This window comes from Macaca mulatta, chromosome 5 (assembly GCF_049350105.2).
Source record: "Macaca mulatta isolate MMU2019108-1 chromosome 5, T2T-MMU8v2.0, whole genome shotgun sequence".
Lineage (NCBI taxonomy): Eukaryota > Metazoa > Chordata > Mammalia > Primates > Cercopithecidae > Macaca > Macaca mulatta.
Window position 1 is genome coordinate 197,809,248 of NC_133410.1, and position 27,061 is coordinate 197,836,308.

General features: G+C 41.3%; 1 pseudogene across 1 annotated transcript; it reads left to right on the plus strand.

The window, feature by feature from the left end:
* Positions 1–22,960: 22,960 nt before the first annotated feature.
* Positions 22,961–25,133, plus strand: LOC114678464 (heat shock protein HSP 90-alpha pseudogene; annotated as a pseudogene). Its single transcript, XR_003729913.2, has one exon. The product of XR_003729913.2 is annotated as a heat shock protein HSP 90-alpha pseudogene (transcript).
* Positions 25,134–27,061: the final 1,928 nt, after the last annotated feature.

A 27,061-nucleotide genomic window follows, 5' to 3' on the forward strand; every position in this document is an offset into this window, starting at 1 on the left:
CTGAATACTCCTGACCAGGTCTCCTAACCACTGCCTGCCTCACTCCATCGTGACTAATCTCACTGCACGGTTTATCCCTATTTACGTCAGGGACACGAGAAGCCGAGTCCTCCCACTTTTTCTAGTGTCCTGGCTTCTCGTCTGCTCCTGATTCACCTTCTCAGAACTATACGTTAATATTATTCTTAACTTATACTTTCCCATCACCTCAAACCCTTACTCTGTGCCCCCAGAAGCTCTCATGCCATCAGACTTTCATTCAATCCTCTTTATCCTTAATACATTTTCTTAACTATTTTTTGGTAGCTTTCTGCTCTGAGGATACTGTGTCCCCTGAAGCCTTTCTTGAAAGTGAGAGTCTTTTTGGCACCTAGCTGCTGCATCTGGACCATTCTCCTACAAACACTGTGCTTTGAGTCTCATGTGGTTGGAGGCTAGTCACCTCCGAAGGCGGAGTTGAGACAGCCAGGTGGGAGGGGGTTCCTGGGGAAACTCCAACCAGCCTGCCCACTGAGGTGCAGACTCAGAAAGTTCAAGACCTTTGCAGCAGGGAGGAGCCCGGCCTCTGTTTCCCTGGATGGAACCTGGGATTCAAGCTGCTGGTGGGAGGGCTCTAACAGGGACTCTGGCTTAGTGAGAGTCTCTGCTTCTCCCTTTTCACCTAATAAAACTCTGTCTCACTCACCATTCAAACTGTCTGAGAGCCTGAATTTCATGGTCGTGGGACAAAGAACCCTGTCTTTACCTGAACTAAGGAAAAGCCCTGAACAGAGTCACCTCTCATTCCTGGCAGAGTTCCCCCATCCCTCTGACCACTGGCTTGCACATGCCCCTGGTTTTGCTTCTAACTCACTGACCACTTCTCAGCCACCTTTGCTGCTTTCCTTTGTCTCTGACGTCTAAATGCTGGAGGGCTTGGGCCTTAGTCCTTTGATCCAGGTCTAATTGGGTCTCAGAGTCCTAATTGCCTCCCAGAAAGCCATCTTGATTTCTTCCATCTAAATTAAAATTGGTCCCATTCTTTCGGTTGCTCAGACAAAAGCTAACATCATCCTTGTAGAGGTGTCCGTGACTTCACTCTTTCTCTTTCACACTCATCTAATACGTCAACACATTTATGTCCTAAATGCCAAGTTCTACAATCTCTAACATGTGTCCTTTGTCACATTTTAAGATCTCGAAAATTGGTTATGGAGAAATGAATTAAATCTTATCTGAATTGGAAGTTCTAACTGAGAGTCTCAATTGTGTATTTTCTTTGTGAGTTAAAATTCTTTGCTTAAAACCTTCCAGTGGGTTCTATTTTACACCCAAAGTCATTAAAATCACTGAAAAATGCCCACACTTTCTGCTCGCCTTACCTCTGTGGGAATTTTGCCTTTGGTCAGTTCTTTCAGCTATGTTGGCCTCGGGGCACACACGCGTCTCAGGCACTTTCCACTTTACTGTTCCCGTGGCTTTCGACGCTGGTCTTTTAGATAGTAACGTGTGTCACTTCCTCGCCCTCCTCAGGTCTTTCCAGGAAATCCTCATCTCAGTCAAGCCTTCCCTGCCCCCATATTTAAACCCGCAGCACCAGTCCCTCCAGTGTTCCCTGCTGCCCTCCTTTATTACACTTTACACCTTAGCACTCGTTACTTCATGACATGCCATGTATTTACTTGCATATGTTGCTTCCCTTGCTATCGCTCGTCTCCTGCTAGAAAGTGTCATAAAGGACAAAACTTCCCAATTCTTCGTTTTTGTGTTTTATTTCCATAGCCTTTGTGATAAAACTACACTGGGTCAAAAATTGGTGCTTAATACTTCTTTATGAAATGAATGAATATTTAACGTAGATGTAATTCCTTTTTTATAAAATTACGGCCAAGTAGGGTATATGTCTCCTCCTCTTATCAGTAGTAATTTGGAGAATATACAGTTGATTTTTATCTGGGATAAATTAAATTTGAATATCTTAAATATGTATTTTAATTTTAAAAAATATAATTATAGATTGTTATGATAATTATAATTGATATTATAAATATTATAACAATATATGACAATTGCAGATCACATTTAGTAAGCATTTGATATATCAATTTTTATGCTAAATATATTTATTTAATATTTGATTCAGTTTTCATTACACGCCTTTGAGTTAGGTGATATAACCCTGTTTTAGAAATTAAAAAAGTAATTCTCAGAGAAATTAAATGAGTAGCTCAAGTATCCCAGGAGCACAAGAGCTAGAAGGCTGGCATTCCAATTCAAATCCAACCCATTCAAAAACCCTGTTCTAAATAATTCATTATTCTGCCTCTGAAAGTCAAAAGCAGAAACTATGAGGAAAATCACACTGGTTGTATTTGCAACACTCGTTCAGATGTACCCAGTTCTGCTGTTTATCACCAGGCCTTCTCCCCAGAGGCACCCCTGTTCATGGGTTCTTTATTTGCATTCTCTTGCAATCGGCTGCTGTGATTCATAGACGTATATGTGACCTTTGTAGAAGTTGGGACTCCAACATCATCTGCGATACTCTGTAAATAGTCTGGTTTTGCTTACTGATTTTTTGTTTCTTTCCTGTTTTGTTTTGTTCCACTATGGTTGCCTGCACAAAGTAGAAATACAAGCTTCCTTGTTCAACTTTGGTGAAGAGAGAAAGCATCTCCCACAGCATGAAAGCCTTTGACTTCTGTCTGGTTGAACAAAATAGGACACATGCCTTCTTATGGACCCACAACTGTCACCTGGGGAATGCCGGCCTGGATGGACAAAGCCTAGTTTCCCCAACCAATTGGCTGTTAGAGGCGTAGGGTCCCTGTGACTAGCTTAATCTAAGGTGAATTCATGCTTGGAAGTGAGGACGGAGGCCTTCCAGGAGGGAGACACTTGAGGCATGTGATTGGAAAAGAAAAGATGCTCCGTGACTTGCCAGGATTAGCTTAGGTCAGACAAGCTGAGATTTCATGGGGTGGAGATCAGCCTGGATTCCTGTTTATTTCTTTCAGGTGCAGCTTCCATGAACAAAGGGGAGTTGACATTTGCTCTACATTTTCTCTGTAACTTGAATATCTGGTAGTCTGCAGAGGGTAGTGAAGAAAGCAGAAAATGAAAACAATCATGCCAAGAATTTTGGTTGTTTATAGTGCATCTCCCATCACAGTTTGGTGCGGCAGTGAGAGGTTAAGTTCCATGAGGGCCCCATTTTTCTGGTACTGTTATTCCTGGTGTCTACTGTTAGGCTGTGCCCTGCCCAGTGGTGACACCTAATCTGTTGGCGAGAGCAAGAACATGTCCCCTCCCTCTGACCCACTGTCATCAAGATCCTCACCTCTCAGATGAAGGAGCTCGATATGGTTTAGATCTGTGTCCCCACATAAATCTCAGGTTGAATTGTAATTCCCAGTGTTGCAGGTAGTAGGGCCTGCGGGGAGGTGATTGGATTATGGAGACAGTTTCTCATGAATGGTTTAGCACCATCCCTGGTGCTGCTGTTATTGTGATAATGAGCAATTTCTCATGAGATCTAGTTGTTTAAAAGTGTGTGGCAACTCCCCCCAGTCTCTACTACCTTCTACTCTGGCCATGTGAGACAGCTTGTGCCCCCTTTGCCTCCACCAGGATTGGAAGATTCCTGAGACGTCTGCAGAAGCAGAAGCTGCAATGCGTACTGTACAGCCTCCAGAACTGTAAGCCAAATAAACCTCCTTCCTTGTAAATTACCCAGTCTCCAGTATTTCTTTATAGCAGTGTGAGAAAGGACTAATACAGAAAATTGGTACCAAGGAGTGAGACATTGCTGTAAAGATACCTGAAAATGTGGAAGTGGCTGTAAAACAGGTAATAGACAGAGTATGGAAAAGTGTGAAGGGTTCAAAAGAAGACAGGAAGATGAGGGAGACTTTGGAATATTCTAGAAACTTGTTGAATGGAGTGATTTGAACAATGAAGAGGACTCCAATGGAAATAGGAACTTATTGGGAACTGGAATAAAGGTTACTTTTGTTAAGCTTTAGCAAAGATCCTGGCTGCATTGTGCACCTACTTTAGAGATCTGTGGAATTTTGAATTGAGAGTGCTAATTTAGGGTATCTGGCAGAAGAAATTTCTAAGCAACAAAGAGTTTAAGAGCTGACCTGGCTGCTTGTAACAACCTAAGCTCATGTGTGTGAGCAAAGAAATGATCTGAAACAGGAATTTATATTTAAAAGGGAAGCAGAGCATGAAAGTTTGGAAAATTTGCAGCCTGGCCATGTGGTAGAAAAGGAAAGCCCATTTTCAGGAATGAAATTCAAGCAGGCTGCAGAAATTTGCATAACCAAAAGCAAGGCAAGTGCTGGTAGTCAAGACAAAGGAGAAAAGGCCTCTAAGAAGTATCAGAGACTTTCACAGCAGAACCTCTCATCACAGGCTCAGAGGCCTAGGAGGACGAAATGGTTTCCTGGGGAAGGCCCAGGCCCCTGCTGCCCTGTGCATCCTCAGGACTCTGCTCCCTTAATAACAGGCACTCCAGCTGCAGCTGTGGCTCAAAAATACTTAGGTACAGCTTGGTCACTACTTTATAGGGTGCAAGTTGTAAGCCTTGGCAGCTTCCATGTGGTGTTAAGCATGCAGGTACACAGACTGCAGGAGTTGACCCTTGGGATCATCCACCTAGATTTCAGAGAATGTCTGGAAAAGCCTGTATTTCCAGGCAGAAGCCTGCTGCAGGGGCAGAGCCCTCATGAAGAACCTCCACTAGGGGACTGTGGAGGGGAAATATAGAGTTGGCTCCCCACACAGAGTCCCCCCTGGAGCACTGCCTAGTGGAGCTGTGAGAAGAGGGCCACCATTCTCCAGACCCAAGAATGGTAGATCCACCATCAGCTTGCACCCTGTGCCTGGAAAAGCCATAGACACTCAATGCCAACCCATGAGAGCAGCCATGGGGGCTGAACCCTGCAAAGTCACAGAGGCAGAGCTGCCCAAGGCCTTGGGAGCCCACTCCTTGCATCAGTGAACCCTGGTTGTAAGACATGGGGTCAAAGGAGATTATTTTGGAACATTATGGTTTAATGACTGCCCTGCTGAGTTCTGGACTTGCATGGGGCCTGTAGCCCCTTTCTTTCGGCTGATTTCTCCATTTTGGAACAGGAGTACTTACCCAATGCCTGTATCCCATTATATCTTGGAAGTAACTACCTTATTTTGATTTTACAGGCTCATAGGTGGAAGGAAGTAGCCTTATCTTAGATGAGAGTTTAGACTTTTGAGTTAATGCTGAAATGAATTAAGACTTTCAGGGACTGCTGGGAAGGCATGATTATGTTTTGCAATGTGACAAGCCCATAAGATTTAGGAAGGGCTAGGGGAGAAATGATATTCTTTGGATCTGTGTTCCTGTACCAAATCTCATGGCAAATTGTAATCTCCAGTGTTGAAGTTGGGGCCTGGTGGGAGGTGATTAGATCACGGGTATGGTTTCTCATGAATTGTTTCACGCCATCCCTGGTGGTTCTGTTCTCAGGATAGTGAGTGAGTTCTTGTGAGATCCGTTTGCTTAAAAGTGTATGGCACCTCCCTGCTCTCTCCCTTTCTTCTCCTCCAGCCATGTGAAGTGATTTCCTCCTATTTGCCTTCTGCCATGATTGGAAGTTTCCTGAGGTCTCCCCAGAAGCAGCAGCAGCTATGTTTCCTGTATACCCTACAGAACCCTGAGCCAAAAAAACTTCTTTTCCTATGAATTACCCAGTCTTTAGTACTTCTTTAAAGCAGTGGGAGAATAGATTAATATAGAGGTATTTCCAGAATCTTGCCCAGATTTTCTCCACCCATTTTTCACATTTTGAATTGCCCTAAAGTCTTTTGGCTCTCTGTATAAATTTGCCAAATACTTAGCAGATATTCTTAAGTTTCTACCATTTGTATGATAGGCTTTTCTAGGATTCAGTAATGTGGACATTTTTCATTGCTTTTCTTCTTCTCTAACTCACTTGTCATGCCAATATAACACTGAAGAAGGAGAAGAGAGAATTGGAGAACTCAGCACAGGAAAATAAGGTTCTCTCTGGTTAAGAGGCTAGGCTCTGGAATTGGGTGAAAAGGTCACATGCCAGCCCTGTTGCTTACCGGATTAGACAGTTATTTAACCATGGGGCCTTTCAGTCTGCCTCTGTAAAACGGGAATTATAGTAGTGCCAGCTCCACATGATGGCCAATAGGATTAAACAACTTTTCACATGTTAACTCAGAAGTATGTTAAACCAGTGAATGTCTAATATTATTACTATTATGTCTTACCTATACCTAGTTTCAAAGATGTCTTCTTAAAGTTTATATTTATACAGTATACTCTGTTTCTTTTACTCATTTTGTTGGCCTTCCCTGACCCACCATAGTTTCCACAGACCTTTGTTGAAATACAGTAAATAAAATAGATACGATATCCCAGATGTTCAACAGGAGAATGCAATATCTGTGTTGTTTCTAGTTTTGTTTCTAATTATTTATTACACTGAAATACCAGATATGGCTAGCCTGAAATTATTTATAGTAACTAAGGATAACAAATGTACCAATAAACTGAATATCTGAAAACTAGAATTAAAAATATTAGTGTACCTTTTGTAGTGATATTAAAACACAATTCCAAATTCTCTGACTTGCCTTCCATCAAGAAATGGATCTAGGTCCCCTCAAGGGGACAATTTGGTTGCTTGGTTAATAGAATACAGTAGAATGGATGATGACCCAGGTCTCAACAAACTGATAGTGTCCAGTTTCTGCCTCTGAAAAACCTCACTTTTTTTTTTTTTATTCCTAAGATTTTTATTAGAATTACACCAGTTTCTAAATTTACTGTTATAATTTTGACATTAAATGATTTCTATTTTAACTTAATGAAGTTTTTCCCATAAGTAGTTTATAAATGCTTTAAAAATACAGTTTTTATAGAATTATCAAATAGTTTTTCTATTTTTTTTTATTCTACTTTAAGTTCTAGGATACATGTGCACAACGTGCAGGTTTGTTACATATGTATACATGTGCCATGTTGGTGTGCTACACCCATTAACTCGTTATTTACATTAGGTATATCTCCTAATGCTATCCCTCCCCTTTACCCCCTCCCCACAATAGGACCTGGTGTGTAATGCTCCCCTTCCTGTGTCCAGGTGATCTCATTGTTCAGTTCCCACCTATGAGTGAGAACATGTGGTATTTGGTTTTCTGTTCTTGTGATAGTTTGCTGAGAATGATGGTTTCCAGCTGCATCCATGTCCCTACAAAGGACACAAACTCATCCTTTTTTATGGCTGCATAGTATTCCATGGTATATATGTGCCACATTTTCTTAATCCAGTCTGTCACTGATGGACATTTGGGCTGATTCCAAGTCTTTGCTATTGTGAATAGTGCCACAATAAATACAATAAATATACGTGTGCATGTGTCTTTATAGCAGCATGACTTATAATCCTTTGGGTATATCCCCAGTAATGGGATGGCTGGGTCAAATGGTATTTCTAGTTCTAGATCCTTGAGGAATCACCACACTGTTTTCCACAATGGTTGAACTAGTTTACAGTCCCACCAACAGTGTAAAAGTATTCTGATTTCTCCACATCCTCTCCAGCACCTGTTGTTTCCTGATTTTTTAATGATTGCCATTCTAACTGGTGTGAGATGGTATCTCATTGTGGTTTTGATTTGCATTTCTCTGATGGCGAGTGATGATGAGCATTTTTTCATGTGTCTATTGGTTGTATGAATGTCTTCTTTTGATAAGTGTCTGTTCATTTCCTTTGCCCACTTTTTGACGGGGTTGTTTGTTTTTTTCTTGTAAATTTGATTGAGTTCTTTATAGGTTCTGGATATTAGCCTTTTGTCAGATGAGTAGATTGCAAAAATTTTCTCCCATTCTGTAGTTTGCCTGTTCGCTCTCATGGTAGTTTCTTTTGCTGTTCAGAAGCTCTTTAGTTCAATTAGATCCCATTTGTCAATTTTGGCTTTTGTTGCTGTTGCTTTTGGTGTTTTAGACATGAAGTCCTTGCCCATGCCTATGTCCTGAACGGTATTACCTAGGTTTTCTTCTAGGGTTTTTATGGTTTTAGGTCTAACATTTAAGTCTCTATTCTATCTTGAATTAATTTTCGTATAAGGAGTAAGGAAAGGATCCAGTTTCAGCTTTCTACTTATGGCTAGCCAATTTTCCCAGCACCATTTATTAAATAGGGAATCCTTTCCCCATTTCTTGTTTTTGTCAGGTTTGTCAAAGATCAGATGGCTGTAGATGTGTGGTATTATTTCTGGGGGCTCTGTTCAGTTCCATTGGTCTATATCTCTGTTTTGGTATCAGTACCATGCTGTTTTGGTTACTGTAGCCTTATAGTATAGTTTGAAGTCAGGTAGCGTGATGTCTCCAACTTTGTTCTTTTGGCTTAGGATTGTCTTGGCAATGTGGGGTCTTTTTTGGTTCCATATGAACTTTAAAGCAGTTTTTTCCAATTCCGTGAAGAAAGTCATTGGTAGCTTAATGGGGATGGCATTGAATCTATAAAACCTCACTTTTTAAACGTAACCACCGTGCAGTCAGAGAAATCCCTGGTGGCCTGTGGAGAAGCCCATGTGAAGAGGAGTAGAAGTCCTAGTCCCTAGGCAGGCTGGGCCTCCAGGCACCAACCAGCACCCACTTCCCAGCTCATGAGTGTACAGGCACCAGCCAGCGCCCGCCTCCCAATTAATGAGTGTCCAGGCACCAGCCAGCACCCACTTCCCAGCTCATGAGTGAGCCATCTCAGAAGTAGATCCTCCAGTCCCCAGTCAATCTGGTCAATTGGTCTCAGCATATGCCACTTGGAACAAAAAACAAACTGTCCCTACCAAGCCCTACCCATCTAGCAAATTCATGAGTAATATATATGATTGCTGTGGCTTTTGACCACTAAGTTTTGGGGTGGTTTTCTGTAAGTAATTGAGACAGACTATAATGTCTTACTCCTATGTAATTAAAACTTTGATATAATCTTGAAATAGTGTGAATTATGGCAGCAGTAACTTATTTTAGCTTCAGGAGTTTCTCTATTCCTCAATACTTTCCAGTAAAGGATCTACAAAGTGAAAGGGCCAACATTTAAGGAGACCAAGGCTGATGCAATGGTTGAGTAATCCACAAACTAGATAATCAATGTTGTGTCATTGAGATATAAAGTATAATTATCCTAAAAGTCAGTGTGGGAAGAATTAAAATGAGACATTACAGCATTGCCCATATTTCAGGAGAGCATAAATCTTCTGGGAGGACTTAGAATCAAAGCTATGTGCATAGTGTTGTGAAACTACTTCTTAGAATCAGGAGAGTGAATATTGGGCATTGGAACTCGAGCTATTGGGCTGACATCTTAACTTTTACTAGCTCTCAGATCTAAAGTTTTGATTTATATGAAATATACTAAATCCAATATCAGTGCCAGATATTGGATCACATGTGTTCACATGATCTTTGTTATATCATTTTCTTAGGAGATTGTATCACTTCACACAATATTTTCTTTCAGGAAGAATGCTCTCCTCCTTGCTTTGAAACTTCTCTGCATAAAATGAACAATCTGGGAATAGTGTAAATATTTTCCATCACAGGATCACTGTATTTTTCGATTTTCATTTACAGTTTTGTTTTCACCATTACATGACAAAGACAATCATTCTGCCGTTTAGGTACATTTGAGCATCATTTTAAAAACAGTAATTATTATATATGACTAAATAACTTCAAAGGAGAGATTTCTTTCTTTTAGAAAATATCATCCTAACAAACTTTCCAATTGCAAAAATGATAATCAAGGTGATCCGTTATGTACTTCAAGACACTAGACTTCGTTTAAAGGGAAGAAGGAGAAATGGCCGCAGCGAAAGTAGTAAAATAAAAATAAAGTGGCTTACTCACAGACATGAAAATAGTTTACAAGTCAACATATTGATCTTAAAATAATTCAACACCAGCTTATTGACTATCTTCAAATAAAGGGAATGATTAAATAATTTAGGGCCATCCATTGAAAGAAATTGGAGCCAGGCATGGTGACTCACGCCTGTAATCCCACACTTCGGGAGGTCGAGGTGGGTGGATCACCTGAGGTCAGGAGTTCGAGACCAGCTTGGCTAACATGGCAAAACCCCATCTCTACTATAAATACAAAAATTAGTTGGGCATGGTGGCGTGTGCCTGTCTGTAATTCCAGCTACTTGGGAGGCTGAGGCAGGAGAATCACTTGAACCCGGGAGGCAGAGGTTGCAGGGAGCTGAGATCACGCCACTGCACTCCAGAATGGGAGACAGACCAGATTCTATCTCAAAAAAAAGTAAAAAAGAGACAGAGATTGGACTTATGAATTTACATATGTCAATTGCATTTATTCCTACCTCTAAGTCTGAGAATTTACCCACTTCTGACTACAAGAGTACAATGACCAGCAAGTGCTGATAAGAAAGCAAAATTTTAGATACAGACTTTCCAGGAGTTAATAAATAGTATAGTGAAAGTTCCTATGGTCCCATTTTTATTTAGTTTAATCTTGATATTATGCATATTTTTCAACATGGGGTCCGATTCATATCTCATTTTCTTCAAGTGCTCAAGAATAATGCCTTCTATTCATTATATATTACAGACTTCCTCAGTTGTTTTCAAACGACTGCATGTTTCACTCAGCAGCTTTCTTGATGGGGCAGCTGGAAAAATAAAAGATGATTGATGAAGCAGAGGTGCCCACTGAAGCCACTGGCAAATATCACATTATCCCCTGAGATGAGTGGCATTACCACCTTCCTCCACGCCCATTGCAGCCACTGGCAAATATCACGTTATCCCCTGAGATGAGTGGCATTACCACCTTTCTCCATGCCCATTGAAGCCACTGGTAACTATCACGTTATCCCCTGAGATCAGTGACATTACCACCTTCCTCCACGCCCATTGCAGCCACTGGCAAATATCACGTTATCACCTGAGATGAGTGGCGTTACCACCTTGCTCCACGCCCATTGAAGCCACTGGTGAATATCATGTTATCCCCTGAGATCAGTGGCATTATCACCTTTCTCCACGCCCATTGAAGCCACTGGTAACTATCACATTATGCCCTGAGATCGGTGGCATTACCACCTTCCTCCTGTGTACTCACGGATGTATGTGCACATGTGAGCAACTAAGAACAGATGTAAAAAAAGTGTCCTGGGGTTGTTATTAGGTTAAAAAAGTTCATTACACCACAAAGAAGAAAATAGTTTGGTTATTTATAAGTAAGCTTTCAAACTGGAAAAATGTGATTTTGGTTAATATCATTTAGAGTGAAAATCAATTAGAGAAGCCACTTATTAAAGATGAATTTTGAATGAGTATCCATAATGTATGTATATTTGTACAATATTTATGAAGCACAAAATAATATATATATGTTTATTTTCAAAATTGCTTAATAAATAAACATGGTTGTGCCAATTATAATTTTTAATTTTTTAGTTTCTTGTCGATTCATTGATAGATTAGTTTCTCAGTTGATTTTATTTTCATTGATATCTTTCACTGGGGTTGAATTTTACTGCTTTATACATTTCCTTTTTGAGGAAATGTTAGTTTAGTTTTGCTGGTTTTTAGATTAACAAACTATCAACATTTTGTGACTTTTTAATATTCCCAATGCATTATTCTTTGTAAAATATCCATGATCACTATTACCGAAAAAGACGATATGTGAGGAGAAGCTCAAAAGGCAACGTTATGTGGAGAAAATAGTGTGAGTCTTAGAAACGGATAGCTCAGAACTGAATTCCATTTCTTCATCTATTAGCTTTGTGATGTTGGGAACATTATTTACTGTCCCTAATCTCTTCCTCCTCATATATATATATATATATATATATATATATAAAAAACTCTAGATATCTACTTTGGGGAATTTTTAAAATAGTTAAGGCAGATAAAGTTTGCTAAAAACCTAACTCAGAGCCTGGCCCATGGTAGTTGATCAATACAGCTAATTGTTATCATTTGAATAAATGAGATATTAATACTACTTCAGTTTTAGTATTTATAATACAACAGTACAGTGTCAGATTGTGAGGCCGGACTACAGTGTTCAAACCTAGGATCCTCTCCTCACCCACTGTGTGACCTTGGGAAACCTCCTCACTCTTTCTGTTCCCTCATCAATAAAATGAGAATAACAAAAATAATACCTGTCTTCCAAGTTTGCTTTGAGAATTAAATGAATTTATATAAGGCACGTGCTTTGGGGAGTGTCAGTTACATGCTGATTTCTACACAAATGTTTTCTGTTATTATTAAGTAACTATGGCTATTTTCTTTATGATCGTGTAGACTGTCAGTAGGCGAGCTGGGCTTAAGTCCCAGCTCCTTTGCTTACTGAGTGGGTGACCTTTTTAATTACTTGATAAATCTCATGAACCTGTTATGATCTGGGGAATCAACCTGTTATGATTGGGGAATATTTTCTATCATCTTTGTGGCTCAGTTTCCTTAAGTGTAAAATGAACATAATAAACTATGAGGGGATTTGGGATGATACATATGTATATATATATATGCTCCATGTATGCTGCTAAGATATGTGTATTTATATACATGTATGTACATGTGTGTGAAGAGAAATAGATTAGATAAAGATATAGGTATTCTAAGACAAATCCCAGAAATAGAAAGTATTCAATAAATACTAGCTATTTTTATGGAAATATAAAGGAACAAAATTTTTATCAACATGAATGATTAAAACTACTATATATAAAAATTAAACCCCTACCACAAATTAAAAGAAAATAAATTGCTTTATTCATGACAATTATAAAGATAAAGCAGATAATTTGGTTTTTCATTTACTTGGGGCAGGGCTCAGCTTCCATATTTTCCTCCATGGGACAATGTACTAGAAATTAAAATACAAATTTATGTCTAAATAATTCCTTATATTCATGGGAAAATCTTGCTCCAACCTCTTGACAGGTATCAATTATGTGCACAAGATAAATGATTTCTGTAGGCATAGCCCAAGCTAAGTTTCGGTTTATTAGGGACCTGTCAGCTTCACCCACCCTGCAGGTTGTGTGGAATCCAGCGCAGTGTGGGGATTAGAAAGCTGGATTACCTGGCAGCCCTGGCTGACCACAAACCCCTTTCCTCAAAGGCTTCTTCCCTGGGACTGAGAAATGCCACATGCCTGGAGGAAAGAGCATCAGCACGAGAAATGCCGGTCGGATTTCACTAATCCTGTGAGAATCCAGAGGACCTTTCCTAACGTCAGTGGAAACCCGGTCCAGTGTGCAGGATGCAGCTCTGGCAGCAAGGCAGAGAGTGGAGAAGAAGGAGGTGAAAATCGAAAGCCGAGAAATCAGGTGCATCCTCCTTCCGGTGAGTCATGCTGGAAGCCACCAGTGCACCCAGACACTGGCGTGAATCCAACCCGAGGATTTTAAACACTCACATCTAAGCCTGGATGGGCTCTCCACGTGCTCTCTGTGAATAAAATGTCCGTGTGTTTTTTCCTTGTTTGGCTTTTTAACGTCTTGTCTGAACTGTGATTTTGGGAAATCGCAGCAGTTTCAGAATGTCTGGTAATGAGAACCTAAGAACAGAGCCACTCAGCATCTCGGAGCCTTGTTACCACCTGGAGTGGAAATTATACCTTTGTCCACTTTAAAATGCACATTCTTATTGATGCTTGTGAGTCAGGGCCAATCATGTAATTTCTTTCCTTGAGCAACTCTAAAATATGTAATATTTAATGCCCATGCCCATTGAGCCTTTTTATGTTTCACCTTGACAATATAAATTATTATAATGACATAAATATTAAAGCCAACCTAACATGTAATCATCATTGACAAGAACAGATTTCAACAACTACACATCTCAGTGCAATTTATTCCTTTCAAACCAAATTGACTAGCCTGATTTTTTATCACTTGATAAATATCATGAACCTATTATGATCTGAAAAGCTCTGTTCAAGCCTTTAAACTAAGTAGGCATTTGGGAGCTTTGATTTTTAGGCAGAATTCTGTAACAATTTAAAGAAAACCATGACTAATGATGAAAAATCCATAATAAAAAAAGATTTCAGCCTAAGAAGCTAAGAAACCATAATAATGTCCTATAGGTTGCCCTAAAAAAAGGTCAGATGTCATTATTTTGTCTCACATCACCAGCAGGAATTCTGAACTATCAATTAGATAGTAAAAGCATAACTCCCCCAAATTCAGATATGACACTAGTGATAGTTTAGGTATTGATAGATAGATAAGATAGATATAGATGGATATAGATAGATGGATGAAATAGAGATAGATACACATATAGATACATAGATGACAGAAAGAAGTAAAGGATGAAAAATAAAGGAAAAGAAATGAAGGAAGGAAGTTAGGGAGGAATGAGAGAAAAAAAGAAAGGAAGGAGGGAAAGAAGAAAGGAAGGGAAGAAAGAAGGAAGGAAAGAAGGAAGGAAGGAAGGAAGGAAGGAAGGAAGGAAGGAAGGAAGGAAGGAAGGAAGGGGGAAGAAATAAGGCAAGAAAAAAGAAAGAGATAATAAGATTTACTCTCAAGAAGCTTAATGCCAGGGAACATCTCCATCAGCTTTGGTTCTGAAGATCTGACCGCACGGAAAACCTTCCCCAAGGTATTGGAGCTTTCCAGTTCACCCATGTATGTGCGTAGATGGACACACACAAGGCTTGCCCATGGGTGCCCGCGTTCCAGAAGGATTACAAACACTGAGATGATAAAAATGGGCTCTGGATTCTCCAAATTCCTGTTAATTTATACTTCTCTATGGTGATTGTAGGGAACGATGAGTGATAAAGGTGAGGGGAGACTCTTGACAGCCCGGTTTTCTCATGAGAAGTTCTTTGAATGAAGTTGGAAAAGTCGCTTGTGTTCAGCATCTGGGTTAACAGCTGGATTCAGGGAAGGGGACAGGTGAGTGTTGGAGTCGTAATCCAGCTACCTGGAGCAGAAAGGGCACAGTCCAGTAAGTGATCAGAAAAACAGAAGGCAGCCATGAGCCAACAGACAAGGAACAGCATTCTGTAGACGAGGTGGAAAATGTTAGATCCGGCCATTTCCGTCCACTCAGGATGCAAGATCTTCGCCTGGACCCTGCAAGGCCACAAGTCAATATGCGGGTCCTCCGAGCGAAGCCGGTGGTTCAGGGGCCAGAGGGCTGGCAGGGCACCGGCCTGGATTTGCACCCGGTTTTCACATCAACACTCGCTGCCTTGGAATGATTCTGAAGGTCAGCAAACCAGGGAGGAGCGTTTGCCACACCAAGTTCGAGACAGGAAAAAGAAAAGTTTAGGCGCGGAGAAGCCTCCTGGAATAGAGGTACAAGTTAGTAAAATATTTTTCAGGATCCAGCAAGGCTTTGGGCAGTGAGCTGTATCCTGTGCAAGCCTAAATATGTTCTTAATCTTGTTTTCTGGAGAAAAGATGTGTTTTCATCTACCTTGCTCAAAGCACACAGTGCCCCTGGGTCTAGGAGAGGTGCCCTCAAACCCAGCAAAGTCTTCACCCCAAGTGAGGAGCTACCTCCTCCACAGAAGCCGCGGTTTAGGAGGGCTGGCTGCTTGTGTCCGTTCCACCTGCCCTCGGAGCCTCCGTGGAGGAACGTGGAGAGGACTCTGGGGTTGGCTGCCGAGCCCTTGCGCTCGAGATTAACACTCTTAACAAAGAGGGAAGCAAACATCCGCGCTAACGGGTGGGTGGTAGAAACAAATTCCGAAATCCTTTGGAGTTGACTTTTTGTTTTTGTTTTCTGTAGTCCTTAAAATGTAACATATTTAATAACTAGAGAAAAAAGTTAAAGTTACGGAATGAGCATACATTGGCTCCGATTCTCTTGCACACATGAATTACCGTATTTATCTGCTGTAGGCAACACTGATATTTCAGCCAGTAGACGGCTGTGTCTTTTTTTCTTTTTCTTTTTCTTTTTTCCTCTTTTTTTTTTTTTTTTTTTTTTTTTTTGAGAGAGAGAGTCACGCCCTGTCCCCCAGGCTGGAGTGAGTGGCCGGATCTCGGCTCACTGCAAGCTCCGCCCCCGGGTTCCCGCCATTCTCCTGCCTCAGCCTCCCGAGTAGCTGGGACCACAGGCGCCGCCACCGCGCCCAGCTGATTTTTTGTGTTTTTGGTAGAGACGGGGTTTCTCCTTGTTGGTCCGGCTGGTTTAAAACTCTCGACCTCAGGTGATCCGCCCCCCTCACCCTTCCAAAGTGCTGCGATTACAGGCCTGAGCCTCCGCGCCCGGCTGTGCTGGACACTTTCACAAAACATCTAGTGCTGCTTCCTCCTGCCCATTGTCCTAAAGTTACCTCGAGACTCCGGTGTAGATCTGGCAGGTGAACGCGTCCTTGTGTAAAAGTAAGGAAAGCTGACGACGCCAGGAGGGTGTGCACCCATCAGGAGGAACGAGAGGACCCAGCTCTTTTCACCCCATCACACCCCAGCCTTCCACTCGGCATAGGGTGTCCCGGCCTTCACCTCCTCACTGGGCTCTACCCACGCTCACAAACACGATGCCACCCTCCACAGGTCGGGGAAACTCTACCCATGCTTATGAGACAAAACAAAGGCTGCGTGAAGCCAGTGGCCGGTGCGTCTTTACAAGCCTGGAGGGCAGGACAGGGCTGCCGACTCCGCCAGTCACACAGCTTCGGTGAAGCAGGTTCTCATTTCAAACACGACTCGCCAGGCGCTTCCTCCACTCTCTTTAACTGAGTCATCTTGGGGCTTCATACTGTGTTTCATGCAGAACCAGTAATTCCACGGGAGGAGGAAGAACTCTGCGTTTTAGGATTTGAGATCCAGGTTTTCTGTGTAACGCTGAGTCAGTCTTTTAACCTCACATGTGGAAGTGAGTGTGGTTTCCTGGTGGATGCCATTCCACTGCCTGCCCAGCATCCCTTCCTTTCCTTCGAGGATCAAGCATCCCACTTTCAGCCCCTGTGGTCCGGGCTCCAGTCCTGGCCAACCGGAGTTCCACGTGGCCCCTGGCCACCAGAGTGGCGATGGACAGGTGACCCAGGCCCGATTCACAAGGGCCGCACCGTGCAGGTGCTTCTGCCCGTCCCTAAGCCAGGTGTGCACAGAGCCGGGGGTTCACAGCCTGCAGTACTGGAGATCATGCTTGTTTCCACACAGGGAGAGCATCATCGAGAGTAAAGCAGTCGAGAGAAAATCAAGGAAAGAAATAGAGAGACAGAGACTATGTAGCTATTAGTTAGCCTCTGAATTCACCTCTGCCTGAAATTAGAAACTCCCAGATTCTTGTATAATTATGTAATTTCTATTTATTTGAACTGGGCTTTCTTTCATTTGTGATATGATTATCTGAGGCCTATTGCTAAAATTGATCTCCACCAAGCAATGTAATTATGAATGTAAAAGGTCTTTATAAGCTCTCCAGTGCTGTGTGTAAGTGAGGGATAATTTTTCTGAGTGCAACACTCCTCCTGCATAAAATCGTAAGACCTACGCCAGAGGCTTGTGCCCTGCTGGTACCACAGAGCAACACAGTCCAGACCAGCACATAAACAAGTATTTTGTTTTCTTGTTCTTTAAAAAAATATATATATATTGTGATGCAAACCCTGTTGCAAACACTGACGGACAGATTTCCACGCTGCAAGGTCGTAACCACAGCTTCCAGGAGTGTCTTCCCACAGGTTTTTTGCGTGACTGACTCTTGCCAGTCTCACCTTTCGTGTTGCTTCCTCTGAAAGTTCTCCATGGGGTCCACTTTTGAAGAGTCTCTCCCACATGCAATCGTTGTCATCTTCCTTAGTACATATGACTGCTGAACTTCCCCTGTTTATCTACTGATTTGTGTATCGTCTCCACCACACAAAAGCTCCATGAAAGCTGTAGCCTGGTCTCCCATCTTCACCATGGGGTACTTAGTGACCAGAATCATGCCTGGCACACAGTAGATGCTTAATAAATATCTGTGAAGTAAATGAATGACTTGTAGAAATGCGATTATCTCCTTGCATGGGGATTGTAGGGCTGAATCTAACTCTAATAATCAAGACCTGCTCCAATAGGTGCATGCCTTTGGATAGTAAAAATTGCATTATTATAGCTAAGACAAATATTCAGAACTAAAACTTTAGCACTTTTCTGATTTGTGAAAATCCTCTTTCTGCTCTAGTAACAGCCTTAGAACTTCAGTATCCTGAAATGTGTATCGACACCTGAATAGCCTCCATGATAACACTTGATGTAGTAAACAGACACTGTGGAATTTTAATTCTAAATAGAATATAACAAAATATAAAATGTAACACTGCATATATTTATGTGTATTACTGGTCATTTAGAGTATTATTATGTTGATGCCAGAGAAGCCTCCATACATAAAACCTTAAGTGACCAAGAGGCTAACCAGCCTGGAGGTGAAGATAAGCAGCCTGCATGTGAAGCTAACTAGCCTGGAGGTGAAGCTAACCAGCCTGGAGGTGAAGCTAAGCAGCCTGGAGATGAAGCTAACCAGCCTGGAGGTGAGGCTAACCAGCCTGGAGGTGAAGCTAACCAGCCTGGAGGTGAAGATAAGCAGCCTGCATGTGAAGCTAACCAGCCTGGAGGTGAAGCTAAGCAGCCTGGAGATGAAGCTAACCAGCCTGGAGGTGAAGATAACCAGCCTGGAGGTGAACCTAACCAGTCTGGAGTTGAAGATAACCAGCCTGGAGGTGAAGATAACCAGCCTGCAGGTGAAGGTAACCAGCCTGCAGGTGAAGGTAACCAGCCTGGAGTTGAAGATAACCAGCCTGGAGGTCCCCTCTTTGGTTCAAATACAATGGCTGTGGGTTCTCTGCTTGTTCCCTGCATGCTGTGGGGTTACCATCGCCTCCCTGGGATGGTTTTTAAGTGGCACAGGTCATCTTTCTCAGTATTGCAATGTTATTGGCACCGATCCTCTCCCAATGCTGTACACTCTAGTCCTTCCACACTCATTATACTTGGAGGCTAAAGGATACTTCAGCTCCTGTCAGAGCTAAAGAGGGAAAATGGAGACCCAAAAGAGTTCTCTTGGAATTTTAAGGTGGGTATTTTCCTGGAGATGTGGAGGACCTGTGTTCATGTCCTGTATGCCTCACTGAATATGTGAAACGAGAATTAAACTTTTTTGAACCCGTTTTCTCATTGGCAAAATGGGAATAATTATTTCTGTTAAAATTTGGAAGAGACAGGCCAGCTAGTGAAAGAGATGCTTGGTAGAACTCAAATGTGGAATGGAGTCCTGTGCATCCTAACCCACGTAAGTTGAGCAAGCTCATTTTCTTGGCAAATACAACATGGTTCATGATTTGGTCCTCAGTTTTGCAAGCCCAGAAATCAGACAACAGCAGCAGGCAAATACATGATTTTAAAAAATCAGAGTAAAAAACTGGACTTCCCAAAACTAAATTCACAGGATGGATAAGCTAAGCTGATGATTGATTTATTTTCAAAATTTTAGCTTGTTCTTACATAAACGTCTACTTCATTGTCTCAAGTTTCCTGAGAAGCTTCAACTTGAACCAAAAAGGCTTTTTAGTGTGTGTGGAATGAGAGCAAAGAGAAGTGGGTATTCCTGGGGGACGGTTCACCAGATGCCCCAGCCAGATTCTCACCCTGAGCAGAATGCCCCATCCTCCAGCCCCTCACTGCCCACAGCAGAGCACACACGGTGGGGTGTGGCCTTCTCGGAGCTGTGTGCTCTGCTTGCCCGCCTTCTCCTTACGAGCTGCCACAGACACTCTCGGCTGGCTGAGACAATGCCCAATGCCAACCCTATCGTTCCTTGTCTCCTCCCAGTAGAGAGCTAATGCCTGCTTTCTCGTCCCTCTTGAAGCTGGGGATGGCTTTTTGGTAGTTCTGGTCAATAATAGACCAATGGAAGATTGCTGGACCCTTCAAGGGAAACCTCTGCTTTCCTGATAAAAGGGACAATTCCTGGGGCCATTCCTTCTCCCTTCTTCCTGCCTTTACTGGAGACATGAGACTGGGCTTGCAGCAGTGCCACCATTTTTGGGTGCAAGAAATCAAGCCAACACACTTAAGATGACAGAGTGGAAACTGAGACGGAACCTGGGTTTTGGTGGCGTTGCTGAGCCACGCTTAGCCCTGGACGGTCTGAACAGCTTGCCCTGAGAGACCATTACGCGGCTTTATTGTTTAGGCCACTGTCAGTTGAAATTCTGGGTTTTCTTTGTTTCCTAACACACATATTATTATCAGTGGTTAATCTATAGTTAGGAACCTGATACTTTGGGCCTAGGAGACATTGTGTCTTTTTATAACTTAGCGATCTGGTTTTACTCTCTCACAGCAGTTGCACTTCCTGTATTTCCCAGTTCTTAGATAAGTCTGCACTGCCATGACGATGTACTGTCTGCAAGACCTACCTTAAAGGCTTATTGTGAAGATGAAATCACAGTTTTTGAAAGTGCCTTAAAAACTCTAAAGAGCTTTGGAAAAGCAAGACTGTCTTATTATTACTACCATCTATATCATCTTCTAATGCAAGAGGAATAAAAGGTAAAGGCATTCTCTTAATTTAGGGCATTTGTGGTGCTGTAAATTAAAGCAATGTTCTGTAACATTCATAACATTTGTTGCTATTTATCTTCCAAGATTTTTTGAAAGAAGTTGTGTATACCAATCACTAGCCACATTTCTTTTACCTTGTTTATATTTTGTCTTGTTTTTAGTAAATTTTATTGTGTATATTTGAGGTTTGAGACAGGATATTATGTGATACATATAGTAGTAAAATGGTTACTTTGGTGAAGCAAATTAACATATCTACCCTCACAGTTACTTTTGTGTGTGTAACAAAAGGAGCTAAAATCCACTTGACAAAAATCCCAAATACCATGCAATTGTATTAACTGCAATCCTCACGTTGTCCACTGGAACTCCACCCTCGTTCATCCGACACATCGGTTCATCCTCCGTATCTGCCACTTTGTGTCCTTAGACCTACATCTCCCCATTTCCTTTCTCTTCAACTTCTCATGCTGGTAACCATGGTTTTATTGTCTCTCTCTGCATATTTGACCTTTTTGATTCATTGTTTCATAGATTTCACATATAACTGAGACCACACAGTATTTTCCTTCTGTGTCTGGCTTATTTCCTTTAGCAGCATGTCCTCCAGTTCCATCCATGTTGTGGGAAATGGCACAATCTCCGTTTTTCAGGCCAAATGGTATTCCATTGTACACACGGGCCACATCTTCTTTACCCATTGGTCCATCAACACACACTTAGGTTGTTTCTGTGTCTCGACTCTTGCAAATGATGCTGCAATGAAGATGGAAGTGCAGGTATCTTTACAGGAGGGTGAGCTCATCTCCTTTGCCGGGAGACTCAGAAGAGGGATTGCTGGATGGTATGGTAACCTCCACAGTGCTTTCCATAAGAGCTGCACCAATCTACATTCCCACCAAAACTCTGCCAGGCTTCCTTTTCTCCACACTCTTGCCAGCACTCATTAGCTCTTGCCTTTTTGATAACAACCATGCTTACGGGTGTGAGGTGGTATCTCATTGTGGTTTTAATTTTCATTTTCCTGATGATTAATGATATTGACCCCCTTTTCATATACCTGTTGACTGTTTTTATGTCTCTAGAGAACCCAGTTTTTGCCCAATTTTTAATCATGTTATTTGTTTTTCTGCTATTGGGTTGTAAGAGTTATTTTTTAAATTTAGGATATTAACACGTTATCAGATATGCAGTTTGCAAATATCTTCTACACCTCTGTCGTTTGCCTCTTGGCTTTGTTGATTGCTTCCTTTGCTGTGAAGAACAGTTTTAGTTTGATGCAGCCCATTTGTTTGTTTTTGCTGTTGTAGCCTGGGCTTTAAGTGAGATGTACAAAAAAATCATTGCCACTTTCCCCTGCATTCTCTTCTAGGAGTTTTATAATTTCTGGTCTTCCGTTTAGGTCTGATACTCATTTTGAGTTGATTTTTGTGAGTGGAGTAAGATAAGCATCCAGTTTTATTCATTTCCATGTGGAAATACAGTTTTTCCAACACCTTTTTTTTTTTTTTTTTTTTTGAGACAGAGTCTCACTGTGTCGCCCAGGCTGGAGAGCAGTGGCACAATGTCAGCTCACTGAAACCTCTGACTCCTGGGTTCAAGTAGTTCTCCTGCCTCAGCCTCCCAATTAGCTGGAACTACAGGTGCCTGCCACCATGCACGGCTAATTTTTGTATTTTTTTTTAGTAGAGACTGGGTTTCATTAGTTGGCCAGGTTGGTCTGGAACTCCTGACCTTTTGATCTGCCTGCTTCAGGCTCCCAAAGTGTTAGGATTGCAGGCTTGAGCCACCGTGCCTGGCCTTCCAACACCATATTTTGAAACACCTGTTCTTCCCTCATTGTGTCCTCTTGGTGCTCCTGTCAAAAATTAGCTGACTATATGTGTTTGGATTTGTTTCTCGGCTCTGTATTCTGTTCCATTGGCCTATATGTCTGTTTTTACACTAATACCATATGGCTTTGATTGCTATAGCTTAGTAATATACTTTTAAATAGGGTTGTGTGATAACTGCCTTTCTTTCTCAGTATTGCTTTGGCTATTCAGGGGTTTTTGTGGTTCTGTATAAATTTTAAGGTTGCTTTTGCTATTTCTGTGAGGAATACCATTGAGATTTTGATAAGGATTTTATTAATCCATATTGCTTTGGGCAGTATACACATTTTAACAATATCAACTATTCTGAGAAATAAACATTAGATATCTCTCCATTTATTTGTATCTTCTTCAATCTATGTTATTAATGTTTTGTATTTTTTAGCCTACAGGTTTTTACCTCCTTGGTTAAATTTATTCCAACATTTTGTTTTCAATGTTATCATAAATGTAATTGTTTTCTTGATTTCTTTTTCAGCTAAGTTGTTATTTGTATATGGAAATGCTATTGATATTTAGAGTTGCTTCAGCGTCCTGGTGCTGCTGCACTGTGGAGCCCGTGCTGTCCCTTAGCCAAGATGCCTGAGGGAATGCAGACCCAAGACCAACCGACAGCGGAGGAGGAGGTTGAGACATTCACCTTTCCGGCAGAAATTGCCCAGCTGATGTCATTGATCATCAATACTTTCCACTTGGACAAAGAGATCTTTCTGAGCGAGCTCATTTCAAATTTATCAGATGCATTGGACAAAATCCGGAATGAGAGCTTGACAGATCCCAGTAAATTAGACTCTGGGAAAGAGCTGCATATTAACCTTATACCAAACAAACAAGATCGAAGACTCACTATTGTGGATACTGGAATTGGAATGACCAAGGCTGACTTGATCGATAATTTTGGAAATATCACCAACTCTGGGACCAAACTGTTCATGGAAGCTTTGCAGGCTGCTGCATGTATCTCTAAGATTGGCCAGTTCAGTGCTCATTTTTATTCTGCTTATTTGGTTTCTGAGAAAGTAACAGTGATCACCAAACATAACGATGATGAGCAGTACGGCTGGGAGTCCTCAGCAGGGGGATCATTCACAGTGAGGACAGACACAGGTGAACCTATGGGTCATGGAACAAAGGTTATCCTACAACTAAAAGAAGACCAAACTGAGTATTTGGAGGAACGAAGAAGAAAGGAGGTTGTGAAGAAACATTCTCAGTTTATTGGATATCCCATCACTCTTTTTGTGGAGAAGAAACATGATAAAGAAGTCAGCGATGATGAGGCTGAAGAAAAGGAAGATAAAGAAGAAGAAAAAGGAAAAGAAGAGAAAGAGTCCAAAGACAAACCTGAAATTGAAGATGCTGGTTCTGATGAAGGAGAAGAAGAAAAGAAGGATGGTGACAAGAAGAAGAAGAAGAAGAAGATTAAGGAAAAGTACATCGATCAAGAAGAACTCAACAAAACAAAGTCTATCTGGATCAGATATCCTGATGACATTACTAACTAGGAATACAGAGAATTCTATAAGAGCTTGACCAATGACTGGGAAGATTACTTGGCTGTGAAGCATTTTTCAGTTGAAGGACAGTTGGAATTCAGAGCCCTTCTATTTGTCCCACGACGTGCTCCTTTTGAGCTGTTGGAAACTGAAAGAAAAAAAAACAACGTCAATTTGTATGCATGCAGAGTTCTCATCATGGATAACTGTGAGGAGCTAATCCCTGAATATCTGAACTTCATCAGAGGGGTGGTAGACTCGGAGGATCTCCTTCTAAATATTTCCTGTGAGATGTTGCAATGAAGCAAAAATCTGAAAGTTATCAGGAAGAATTTGGTCAAAAAATGCTTAGAACTCTTTACTGAACTGGCAGACGATAAAGAGAGCTACAAGAAGTTCAATGAGCAGTTATCTAAAAACATAAAGCTTGGAATACACGGAGACTCTCAAAATCAGAAGAAGTTTTCAGAGCTGCTAAGATACTACACATCTGCCTCTGGTGATGAGATGGTTTATCTCCAGGACTACTACACCAGAATGAAGGAAAACCAGAACCATATCTATTATACCACAGGTGAGACCAAGGACCACATAGCTAATTCAGCCTTTGTGGAATGTCTTTGTAAACATGGTTTGGAAGTGATCTATATGATCGAGACAAATGATGAGTACTGTGTCCAGCAGCTGAAGGAATTTGAGGGCAAGGCTTTAGTGTCAGTCACCAAAGAGGGCTTGGAACTTCCAGAGGATGAAGAAGAGAAAAAGAAACAGAAGAGGTAAAAAACAAACAAACAAACAAAAACACACAAAGTTTGAGAACCTCTGCAAAATCGGGAAAGACATATTGGAGAAAAGAGTTGAAAAGGTGGTTGTGTCAAAGTTATTGGTGACGTCTCCATGTTGTATTGTCACAAGCACATATGGCTGGACAGCAAACATGGAGAGAATCATGAAAGCTCAAACCCTAAGAGACAACTCAACAATGGGTTACATGGCAGCAAAGAAACACCTGGAGATAAACCCCGACCATTCCTTTATTGAGACCTTAAGGCAAAAGGCAGAGGCTGATAAGAACAACAAGTCTGTGAAGGATCTGGTCATCTTGCTTCATGAAACTGTGCTCTTGTCTTCCGACTTCAGTCGGGAAGATCCCCAGACAGGCTAACAGGATCTACAGGATGAACAAACTTGGTCTGGTATTGATGAAGATGACCCTACTGCTGATGATACCAGTGCAGCTGCAACTGAAGAAATGCCGCTCCTCAAAGGAGATGACGACACAGCACGCATGGAAAAGCAGAACAACCTCCAGCTGATGGATGACTTCCCTGTTCAGTACTCTACAGTTCCTCTGAGAATATACTTTCAAGGATGTTTTTCTTTATTTTTGTTAACATTAAATAGTCCGTATGGCATGACAACAACTACTTCAAGGGGAATATAAGATTTCTGTCTACTTCTAAGTGATGCTGTGATACCTTACGCACTAAAGCAGAGCTAGCAATGTTTTCTTAGTTTCACATTGGCTTATTTTAACAGATGTGTTGTAAGATGTATGTAACATGATGTTAACTTTGTGGTCTAAAGTGTTTAGCTATCAAGCCAGATTCCTTAGTAGACCAAATCTTGTTATCGAAGTGTTCCTGAGCTATACCTTGATGTTTAGAAGAAAAATATTTGTTACATCTTGTAGCATCTACTTTTTGAACTTTTCATCCCCTGTAGTTGCCAATTCTGCATGTACTAGTCCCCTAGAAACAGCTTAAACTGAAGCCACTTGATGGAAGGAACTCTCCCTGGGGCTTGTTTTCCAAAGAAAAGTATTGTTTGGAGGAGCAAAGTTATAAGCCAACCTGAGCATATCATACAGTTGTTTAAAAATAACCCAGAGCCAGTCTCGTGGATGGAAGTGTAGTGCTTGAGTCACATTCTGCTCAAAGTTGTAACAAATACAAATGAATCATAAAGAAAAAAAAAAAAAAAAAGAAATGCTACTGATATTTGTATGTTAATTTTGTATTCTGCAACTTTACTGAATTCAGGTATTTGTTCTCACAGTTTTTTCTGGAATCTTTGGGGTTTTCTACCATAGAATCATGCCATCTGCAATCAGAGATGATGTTACATCTTCCTTTTCAGTTTGGATGTCTTTTATTTATTTTTCCCTTTTGATTGCTTTTGCTGGTGCTTCTAGTACTATGTAGAAGGCATGTGGTGAGAGTGGGCAGCCCTCTCTTGTACCGGATTTTAGTGCAAAGAAGTTCAGTTCTTCCCTGTTGATTATGATATTAGCTGTAGGTTTCCCATAAATGGCCTTTATTATGTTGAGAAACTTTCCTTCTATATGTAAACAATTAAGAGTTTTTATTGAGAAAGATTGCAAAATGTTGTCAACCTTGTTTATACTTTAAAATGTTTTAACATGAGTAATTATTTAAGTAAGGGAAAAGAAGGCCTGTCAGGGTGACCAGCTGTCCGTGTTGGCCTGGCCCCATCCTGGTGTTTGCACTGAATCTCATGTATCCTGGGGAAATTCCTAAATCCCAGGCAGCACAAGTGGTTAAACCATCACTCTACCAATTGTATTAGCTTTAAATCTTTTAGGTTGCATTGGCTTTAGCTGTCTCTAATGTTAAAGGTCTTGTATTTCATCTGTTAATCCACATAACAAACATCAGCCGAGTCAACCCACCAATGTGTCCACCTCCATGAGCAAAGATAAGAAGAAGGCTCATCTGAGAGCTCACAATCCTCATGGGCAGAGCTGACCTTGGCACATAATTACATCATTATCACACCATGTCAGACTGACAGAAGCCAATGTGGTCAGCATCTGTGGGGTTCTTTACAAATATCTGTTGCTTTCAGCAATGAGAGGCTAGTTGGAACCTCTTAAATTAGGTAAAAAGTTATAATAAAGGCAAGTTGCAGACTAAGTCTACCACAAATTCCAACATTTAGAAGCATAAATGTCTCAACACAGTCATGCAACCTATGTATTTTTTAATATAATGATCTCCTGTGCTCTACTGTAAACACCCTGACAAGCATTTCACACAAAAGGTTATTGTAGGAAAAGTACAATCACATTCTAATGTTGGGATCCACTAACCTCTGAGTTAG